Here is an 11,060-nt window from a genome sequence, read left to right on the forward strand (position 1 = left end):
AGATTAACGACACCATGAAACATTCCAATGTCAGAATTTTTGGGATACCTGAGGGAATGCAGAGAGAGAGGACTAGGAGATATATTTGAGCAAATCATAGCTGAGAATGTTCCTAATCTGGGGAATTAAATAAGATTCATGTCCTAGAGGCAGAGAGGACCCCTCCCAAGATCAAGGAGAACAGACCAAAGCCCCAGCATATAACAGTAAAACAAAAATCTTAGGTCCAAGGAAGCCATCTTAAGAGCAGCTAGGGGTAAGAGATTTACATACAGAGAAAGGAACATCAGAATATCAGACCTGTCCACAGAGACCTGGCAAGCCAGAAAGGACTGGCAAGACGTAGTCAGGGTACTAAATGAGAAGAACATGCAGCCAAGAATACTCTATCCAGCAAGGCTCTCATTCAGAACAGATGGAGAGATAAAGAGCTTCCAGGACTGCTGAAACTGGAAGAATAAGTGACCACCAAACCAGCCCTGCAAGATATACTAAAGGTAATTCTATAAAAGAAGAGCCCAAGAATAATATAGACCAGAAATTTACAGAGACAATCCATAGAAACAGGGACAGTACAGACAATAGGATGGCAATAAATACATATTTTTAGTATTTACTCTCAACATGAATGTCCTAAATACTTCCATGAAAAGGGACAGGGTTCTAGATCGGATACAAAGACAGGACTCATCCATATGCTGTCTACAAGAGACTCATTTTGGACCCAAAGATAACCCGAGTGAACGTGAGGGGATGGAGAACCATTTTTAATGCCAACGGACCTCAAAAGAAAGCTGGGGTAGCAATTCTTATATCAGACAAATTAGAATTTAAACCAAATACTGTATTAAAGAGATCCAGAGGGACACTATATCATTCTTAAAGGGTCTGTCCAACAAGAAGATCTAACAATTGTAAATATCTATGCCTCCAACATGGGAGCAGCCATCTACATAAGCCAGCTGTTAACCAAAATAAAGAATCAGATTGACAATAATACATTAATAGTAGGATATTTTAACACTCCACTCAGCATTGGACAGATCATCTAAGCAGAAGATCAACAAAGAAACAAGAGCTTTGAATGGCACATTGGACAAGATGGACTCGACCCTAATACAACAGAGTACTCATTCTTCTTGAATGCACATGGAACTTTCTCCAAAATAGACCACTTACTGGGTCACAGTCTGTTCATGTCTTCTGCTCATTTCTTGACTGGATTATTTGTTTGTGGGGTGTTTAGCTTGATAAGTTCTTTATAGATCTTGGATAAAAGACCTTTACTGATATGTCATTTGCAAATATATTCTCCCATTCCGTAGGTTAACTTTTAGTGTTTTTGATTATTTCCTTTGCCTTTGTAAATATGTCTAGCAAGAGGTTGCTGTGGCTGAGGTCAAAGAATTTGATGCCTGTGTTCTCTTCTAGAATTTTGATGGATTCCTATCTCACATTTAGGTCTCTTGTCCATTTTCAGTTTATCATTGTGTATGGTGTAAGAAAATGGCCCACTTTCCTTCTTCTGCATGTGGCTGTCCAATTCTCCCAACACCATTTATTGAAGAGATTCTCCTTTTTCCATTGGATATTCTTTCCCTCTTTGTGGAAGATTAGTTGACTATAGAGTTGAGGGTCCATTTCTGGATTCTCTATTCTGTTCCACTGATCTATGTGTCCACTTTTGTGCCAGTACCATACTGTATTGATGATTACAGCTTTTAATATAGCTTCAAGTCAGGCATTGTGATGCCCCCAGGTTTGGTTTTCTTTTTCAACATTCCTCTGGCTATTAGGGGTCTTTTCTGATTCCAGACAAATTTTAGGATTGACAGATATCTAGCTGAATTGAAGGGACCAGATGAAATGAATGTCCCTTACTCTTCTGCCATCTTCCCTCCTCCCTGAACCTATATTTTCTCTAATAGTTTGTGTGTATTTGTGTGTTTGTGTATTCTTTATGAGTATCTATATAATAGATGTTATTTGCAAATAATGATAGATAACGTCTTCCTTTCCAATCTTTATTCCATTTATTTGTTTCTTGCCTAATTTCTCCAGCTAGAGTCTCTAGTACAACGATTTGTAGAAGTGGAAATAGCAGACATTCCTGTCTTGTTCCAGTCTTACAGGGAAAGTAAGTATTCCAGTCTTTCACCATTAAGTATGATGTTTGTTATAGGTTTTTCATAGTTTTTTGTTTTTGTTTTTGTTTTTTTATCAGAGTGAAGAAGTTCTCTATTTCTAGGATGTTGAGAATTTTGTCATGAAGCACTGTTCAATTATATTAATTTTTTTTGTTTGTGTTTTCCCCCATCACCATGTGGTTTTAGTCTTTAATGTACTACATTGATTTTTGCATGCTAAATCAACTTTGCCTTCTTGGAATAAATCTCACTTGGTCATGGTGGCTTTTTAAAATATGTTGTTGGATTTGGTTTGCTTGTATTTTGTTTAGGAGTTTGCATCTATATGATGAAATATTGGTATATAATTTTCTTTCTCTTTCTCTTTTGCCTTTTTCCTGATTACATTGGGTAATTGGTCTTAAAGAATGAGCTGAGAAATGTTCTCCTTTCTTCTGTTTTTTGGAAGAGTTTGTGACATATTAATACTTCTTTAAATGTCTAGTAGACAAAAACAAAAGATAAATAAAAAAAGCAGAATTAGACCTATAAATACAGAGAACAAACTGATGGTTGCCAGAGGGGAAGGGGGAGGGGAGATGGGCAAAATGGGTGAAGAGGAGTAGGAGATACAGGTTTCCAGTTATGGAATGAATAAGTCATGGGAATAAAATGCACAACATAGGGAATATAGTCAATGATACTGTAATAGTGTTGTATGGTAGCAGATGGTAGCTATACTTGTGGTAAGCATAGCTAGCATAACATATAGAGAAGTTGAATCACTATGTTAGACACCTGAAACTAATGTATAACGGTGTGTCAACTATACTGAAAACAAGAACAACAACAAAACAAACACAACCCCAGGCACAGACGACTTCACTAGTGAATTCTACTAGACATTTCTTACTGTTTTTCTATTCTCTATGTCATCAATTTCTGCTCTGATCATTATTGTTTCCCTTCTTTTGCTTACTTTAGGTTGAATTTGCTTTTTTTCCCAGTGTCTTAAGGTGGGATATTAGGTTATTGATTTGAGATCTTTCTTTTTTTCCTAATATAGCCATTTACCACTATACCTTTCCCTCTAAGCAATGCTTTAGCTGAATCCCACATATTTTGGTATGTTTTGTTTTTATTTCATCTCAAAATATCATCTGATCTCCTTTGTTATTTCCTCTTTGACCCACTGGTTATTTAGGAACACTTTTTTGAAATGTCTGCATACTTGTGAATTTCCAAAATTTGTTATTGATTTTAATTTCATTCAATTTTGTGTTCTGAGAACATACTGTATACAATTTCAATTCTTTTAAGTTTATTGAGGCATTTTATATGGCATGTACACTTAAAGTATATTCTGCTGATGTTGGGAAGAGTATTCTATAGATCTCTGTTAGGTCTGTCTGGTTTATAATGTTATTCAGGTATTTTATTTTCTTGTTGGTCTTTTGTGTACTTGTTCTTAAAATCTCGATCTATTATTTTCAAATTGTCTATTTCACCCTTTAATTCTATCAGTTTTTATATCATGTATTTTGTGGGCTCTGTTGTTTTGACCATATATATTTATAATTGTTACATCTTCCTAATAAATCTATCCTTTTATCATTATCAAATGTCCATATTTATCTTTAGTAATTATTTTTCCTTTTTTAAAGTCTATTTTGTTTTTTATAATATAGCAATTTCAGCCTTTTTCCTTTTGTTATTCACATGATTTATATTTTTTTATCCTTTCATTTTCAATCTTTTTTTTCAAGATTTTATTTATTTGACAGAGAGAGACACAGCAAGAGAGGGAACACAAGCAGGGGGAGTGGGAGAGGGAGAAGCAGGCTTCCTGGAGAGCAGGTGCCTGACGCAGGGCTCGATCCCAGGACTCTGGGATCATGACCTGAGTTGAAGGCAGACGCTTAACTGACTGAGCTACCCAGGCGCCCTCCTTTCACTTTCAAGCTATTTGTACTTCAAATATAAAGTATGTCTTATATAGACAGCATTTAATTCAATCTGACACTCTTTGTTTATTGGATTATTTAATCTATTTACACTTAATGTTGTTATAATTGGATTGATGTCTGCATTTTTCTTTTGTTTTCTGTAAGGTTCATTTTTTTTTGGTTTTTCGATTCTTCCATTATTGCTTTTTTTTTACATTAATTGACTATTTTCTTATTTAATATTTGAGTTCTTTTAGTAATTTTTTGCCACCCTTTTTTCAGTTACTTTCTTAGTGGTTGCTCAAGAGATTACCATATATACCTTTATATATCATCAGATTTATACTAACTTAATTTCAATGGGAAATAGATATAATCCTCCTATATAACTCTATCCCTTTTTCTTTTTGGCACTGTTTTATGTATATATATCTGTTACATGTATATATATATGGCATTGGTATATAGTGTATATATATATATGTTATAGACCCCCAAAGTTGTTATAATTATTGCTTTATATAATTTTATGTCTGTTAAAGAAGCTGAGAGAATGGAGAGCAACTACATATAGAAAGAGTTTGTTTTATTAACTATTTATTATTTCTGGTTCTCTTGATTTGTTCCTGTGAATTCTAGTTATCATCTAGTGTTGTTTTCTCCCTCCTTTATCCATGTTCCTACCTGCCTCCATCACACAGTTAATGTCAAATATATTACATTTCTATATGTTATGGATCCAAAGGTACAATTATATATGTATTTTTATACAATTAAAAATAACTTAAGAAGAAATGGAGAAGATATATGTATATATGCTGTCTTTCATAATTACATAATTAATGTTCCTGATGCTTACTATTGTGTGTGTGCGTGTGTGTGTGTGTGTGTGTGTGTGTGTGTTTGAATTACAGTCTGGATCCACTTGCTTTCAACCTGAATAACTTTCTTTAGTATTTCCTATAGGAGAGTTTTGCCAGAAATGATTTTTTCTCAAATTTTGCTCATCTGGGAATATCTTTATTTCACCCTCACTTTTGAAGGTTATTTTTTGGGGTAGAAAATTCTTGGCTGAAAAGTTGTGGTTCCCCCCTCCCCATTTTGGAATATGTCATAACCCTGGGTTTATCTTCCATGTTTCCTTATGAAAAATAAACTATTACTTATTAGGATTAATTCTCTTGGGATTCCCTTGTATGATGAGTCCTTTGTTGAATTTTTTTTTTTTAAGATTTATTTGTTTATTTGAGAGAGGCAGGAGAGACTCAAACGGAGAGAATTTTCAAGCAGACTTGACATTGAGAGTGTAACCCAATATGTGGCTTGATTCCATGACCCATGAGATCATCACCTGAGCTGAAATCAAGAGTCAGACACTTATCCAAATGAGCCACCCTGGCGCCCCTGTATTTGAATATTTTTACTAAGATGTGTATGGTTGTGGATCTCTTTATGTTTATCCTACTTGGAACTGGCTTAGAGTCTTCAATGTGGGAACGGCTGTATTGCATCAAATTCAGGGTTTTCAGACATTATTTCTTCAGAAATATTTTCTTGTTCTTTCTTCCTCTCTGTTATTCCAATTATGAATATGTTGGTGCACTTAATGTGTTCTACATTTCTTCGCATTTCTGATGATTTTCCTTCACTCTTATTTTTCTCTCTATTCTGCATATTATCTCTATGATCCATCTTGAAGTCCTTGTACTCTTGAAGTTTCTATCTACTGTTGCATCCTCTACTGATTTTTTTTCATTTATTATGCATTAAAGTTCCAGAATTTATATTTTGCTCTTTCTAAAAATTTGTCTTTTTATTGATATTCTCTATTTGATGAGATTTTGCCATTGTACCTTCTCTTATTCTTTAAGCACGGTTTCCTTTGCTTTTTATACATATTTATAATAGTTACTTTGCAGTTTCTGTTCCCTGCTTTTACTTTCTGTGTACTTATCAAATTTTCCTATTTCATTGGATGTCTCATAAATTCTTGTTAAATGTAGACACTTTAAGTAATGTATTATAGCAACTCTGTACACTGATTTCCTAGTGTTTTATTTTTTTTTCATTTTCTTTTTTTATTTAAATTCAATTTAGCTAACATATAGTGTATTGTCAATTTCAGGGGTAGAATTTAGTGATTCATCACTTGCATATAATACCCAGTGCTCATTACATCAGCTGCCCTGCTTAATGCCAATGACCCAATACCCATTCCCCCCACCCATCTCCCCTCCAGCAACCCTTAGTTTGTTCCATATAGTTAAAAGTCTCTTATGGTCTGCCTCACTCTCTGTTTTTATCTTATTTTATTTTTCCTTCCCTTACCCCATGTACATCTGTTTTGTTTCTTACATTCCACATATGAGTGAAATCGTATTGTATTTGTTTTTCTCTGACTAACTTATTTCCCTTAGCATAATAACCTAATATATATTCTCACATCTACTTTATCCATTCATCTGTCAATGGACATCTGAACTATTTGCTAGAGTTTGGCTATTGGAGACTATAAACATTGGGTGCATGTGCCCTTTTGAATCAGTATGTTTGCATCCTTTGGATAAATACCTAGTAATGCAATTGGTTAGTCATGGGGTAGTTCTATTTTTAACATTTTGAGGAACATCCATACTGTTTTCCAGAGTGACTGTACCAGTTTGCATTCCCACCAACCGTGTAAGAGTGTTCCCCTATCTCCACATCCTCGCCAACATCTGTTGTTTCCTGAGTTGTTAAGTTTAGCTATTCTGACAGGCGTGAGTTGGTATCTCATTGTGGTTGTGATTTGTATTTCCTTGATGCCAAGTGATGTTGAGCATTTTTTCATGTGTCTGTTAGCCATTTGTATATCTTCCTTGAAGAAATGTTTGTTCATCTCTTCTGCCCATTTCTTGACTGGGCTTTTGTTTTCTTGGGTGTTGAGTGTGTTAAGTTCTTTATAGATTTTGGATACTAGTCCTTTAACTGATATGTCTTTTGCATATATATCCTCTCAATCTTTAGGTTGCTTTTAATTTTGTTGATTGTTTCCTTTCCTGTGCAAAAGCTTTTTATCTTAATGAAGTCCCAATAGTTCATTTTCCTTCTGTTTCTCTTGCCTTTGAAGATGTATCTAGCAAGAGTTGCTACAGCCAATGTCAAAGAGGTTGCTGCCTATATTCTTCTCTAGGATTTTGATGGTTTCTTGTTTCACATTTAGGTATTTCATCCATTTTGAATTTATTTTTATGTATGGTGTAAGAAAATGGTTCAGCTTAATTCTTCTTTTCTTATTTTTTTTTAAAGATTTTATTTATTTATTTGACAGAGAGATTGAGAGCTCAAGTAGGCAGAGAGGCAGGGAGAGGGAGAGGGAGAAGCAGGCTCTCCACTGAGCAGGGGCCCCGACGTGGGGCTCGATCCCAGGACTCTGGGATCATGACCTGAGGCGAAGGCAGCCGCTTAAACGACTGAGCCACCCAGGCACCCTCAGCTTCATTTTTCTGCATGTGGCTGCACAGTTTTCATAACACTATTTGTTGAAGAGACTGTCTTTCTTCCATTGGATATTCTTTCCCACTTTGTTGTTGATTAGTTGACCAAAGAGTTGGAGGTCCATTTCTGTGTTCTCTATTCTGTTCCATTGATCTATGTGTCTGTTTTTGTGACAATACCATACTTTCTTGATGATTATAGTTTTGTAGTATGGATTGAACTCCAGAATCGTGATGCTTCCAGCTTTGGTCTTCTTTTTGTTCATTTCTTTGGCTTTTTGAGGTCCTTTCTGGTTCCATAAAAATTATAGAATATTTGTTCCAACTCCGTGGAAAATGCTAATGGTATTTTGACGGGACTGTATTGAATGTGAGATTTCTTTGGGTAGCATAGACATTTTAACAATAATTTTTTCTTCCAATCCATGAGTATGGAATGTTTTTCCATTTCTTTGTGTCTTCCTTTTTTCTTTCATAAGTGTTCTTTGTTTTCAGACTACAGATCTTTTACCTCTGTGGTTAGGTTTATACCTAGGTATCTTATGCTTTTTGGTGCAATTGTAATTGGGGTCAATTCATTTTTTCTCTTTCTGCTGCTTCATTGTTAGTATATAGAATTTCAACAGACTATCTTTGCAACTTTGCTGAATACCTGTAACAGTTGTATCAGTTTTTTGGTGGAGTCTTTCAGGTTTTCTAGAGTATCATATCCTTTGCAAAGAGTGAAAGTTTGACTTTTTCCTTCTCAACTTGGAAGCTTGTGTTTCTTTTTGTTGTCTGATTTTTGAGGCTACGACTTCCAGTACTATGTTGAACAACAGTGGTGAGAGTGGATTTCCTTGTCGTGTTACTGACCTTAGGAGAAAAGCTCTCATTTTTTTTTTATTAGCTGATGTCTTCCATATATTGACTTTATGATGTTGAGGTATGTTCCTTCTATCCCTACTTTCTTGAGGGTTTTTTTTTAAGAAGGATGCTACATTTTGTCAATTTTTTTCTTTTCTGCAACTATTGAGAGAATCATATGGCTCTTAACCTTTCTTTTATTAATGTAGTGAATTATGTTGAATGATTTGTGGATGTTAAACCACCCCTGCAGCCCAGGAATAAATCCCACTTGGTCATGGTGAATAATCCTTTTAAGGTACTGTTGGTTCCTACTAGCTAGTATCTGGGTGAGAATTTTTGCATCCATGTTCATCAGGGTTACTGGCCTGAAATTCTCCTATTTAGTTGGTCCTTGTCTGGTTTTGGGATCAAGGTAACATTGGCTTCATAGATTGAGTTTGAAATTTTTCCTTCCATTTCTACTTTTTGGAACACATTCAGAATAGGTATTAATTCTTCTTTAAGTGTTTGGTAGAATTCTCCTAGGAAGCCACTTGGCCCTGGACTTTTGTTTTTTGGGAGATTTTTGATTACTGATTCAATTTCTTGCTGGTTATGGGTCTGTTCAGGTTTTCTATTTTTTCCTGTTTTAGTTTTGGTAGATTATATGTTCTAGGAATGCATCCATTTCTTCCACATTGCCTCATTTTTTGGCACATAATTGCTCATAATATTTTCTTATAATTTTTTGTATGTCTTCGGTTTTCATTGGGATCTCTCCTCTTTGATTCATGGTTTTATTTATTTGGGTCTTTTTTTCTTTTCTCTTTGGCAAGTCTGGCTAGGGGTTTATCAATCTTGTTAATTCTTTCAAAGAACCAGTTCCTCATTTCATTGATCTGTTATCTTTTTTTTTTTTTTAATTTCTATATCATTGTTTTCTGTTCTAATCTTTATTTTTCTTCTCCTGCTGGATTTAGGCTTTATTTGCTGTTCTTTTTCCAACTCCTGTAGGTATAATATTAGGTTGTATATTTGAGACTTTTCTAGCTTCTTGAGAAAGGACTGTATTGCTATATACTTCTCTCTTTGGACAATTTTGCTTTATCCCAAAGGTTTTGAACTGCCCTGATTTGATTTTCATGTTTCCATGTATTTCTTAAAATTCTTCTTTAATTTCTTGGTTGACCCATTCATTCTTTCCTAGGATGCTCTTTAACCTCCATGTATTTGTGGGCTTCCAATTTTTTTCTTGTGGCTGACTTCAAGTTTCATAGAATTGTGGTCTGAAAATATGTATGGTATGATCTCAATCTTTTTGTTCCAGTTGAGTCCTAATTTATGAACCAATATGTGATCTATTCTGGAGAATAATCCATGTGCATTCAAAAACAATGTATATTCTGCTCCTTTAGTATGAAATGCTCTGACTATATCTGTTAAGTCCACCTGGTCCAGGGTGTCATTCAAAGGGAGTGTTTCTTTGTTGATCCTCTGCTTAGATGATCTGTCCATTGCTCTGAGTGGGGTGTTAAAGTCCCCTACTATTAATGTATTATTATCAATGAGTTTCTTTAAGTTTGTTATTAATTGATTTATATATTTAGCTGCTCCTAATTTAGGGACAAAAATATTCACAATTGTTAGATCTTATTGTTGGATAGAACCCTGTATTATAATATATTGCCCTTCTTCATCTCTTATTACATTCTTTGGTTTAAAATCTTGTTTTTCTGATATAAGGGTGGCTATTCCGGTTTTCTTTTGATGTCCAATAGCATGGTAAATGGTTCTCCATTCCCTCAGTTTCAATCTGGATTTTCTTTGGGTTGAAAATGAGTCTCTTGTAAGCAGCATATCAATGCCTCCTCTTTTTTTAAATCCATTTTGATACCCTATGTCTTTTGATCGAAGCATTTATTTCATTTACATTCAGAGTAAGTGTTGAAAGATACAAATTTGACATTGCATTACCTGTAAATTCACTATTCCGTATTGTCTCTGTTCCTTTTTGGTCTTTGTTACTTTTGTAGTCTCTTTCTGCTCAAAGGTTCCCCTTTAATATGTCTTGCAGGGCTGGTTTAGACTTCACAAATTCCTTATTTATTTAGGTCTTGGAAATTCTTTATCTCTCCTTCTATTCTGAATGACAGGCTTGACATCATATTTTTCCCATTTAACATGTTAAATATATCATGTCAGTACTTTCTGTCTTGCCAGGTCTCTGGACAGGTCTGCCACCAGCCTTATATGTCTACCCTTGTAGATTAAGGACCTCTTGTCCTGAGGTGCTTTCAGAATTTTCTCTTTATATTTGCAATTTGCAAGTTTCACTACAATGTGTTGTGGTGTTGACCTATTTTTGTTGATTTTGAGGGGAGTTCTCTTTGACACTTGGATTTGAATGCCTGTTTCTTTACCCCAATTAGGGAAGTTCCCAGCTATAATTTGTTCAAATAAACATTTGGCCTGTTTTTCTTACTCTTTGTCTTCTGGGACTACTGTGATATTGATATTATTTTGCTTTATGGAATTGCTGAATTCCCTATGTCTACCTTCGTGATCTAATTGTTTTCTTTCCCTCTTCTTTGTGGCTTCATTATTTTCCACAATTTTATCTTCTATATCACTGATTCACTCTTCAGATTCATTCATCTTTGGTTTTCTGTCCTCCACTTGGGACT

This window comes from Neomonachus schauinslandi, chromosome X, assembly GCF_002201575.2.
Source record: "Neomonachus schauinslandi chromosome X, ASM220157v2, whole genome shotgun sequence".
NCBI classification, from domain to species: Eukaryota; Metazoa; Chordata; class Mammalia; order Carnivora; family Phocidae; genus Neomonachus; species Neomonachus schauinslandi.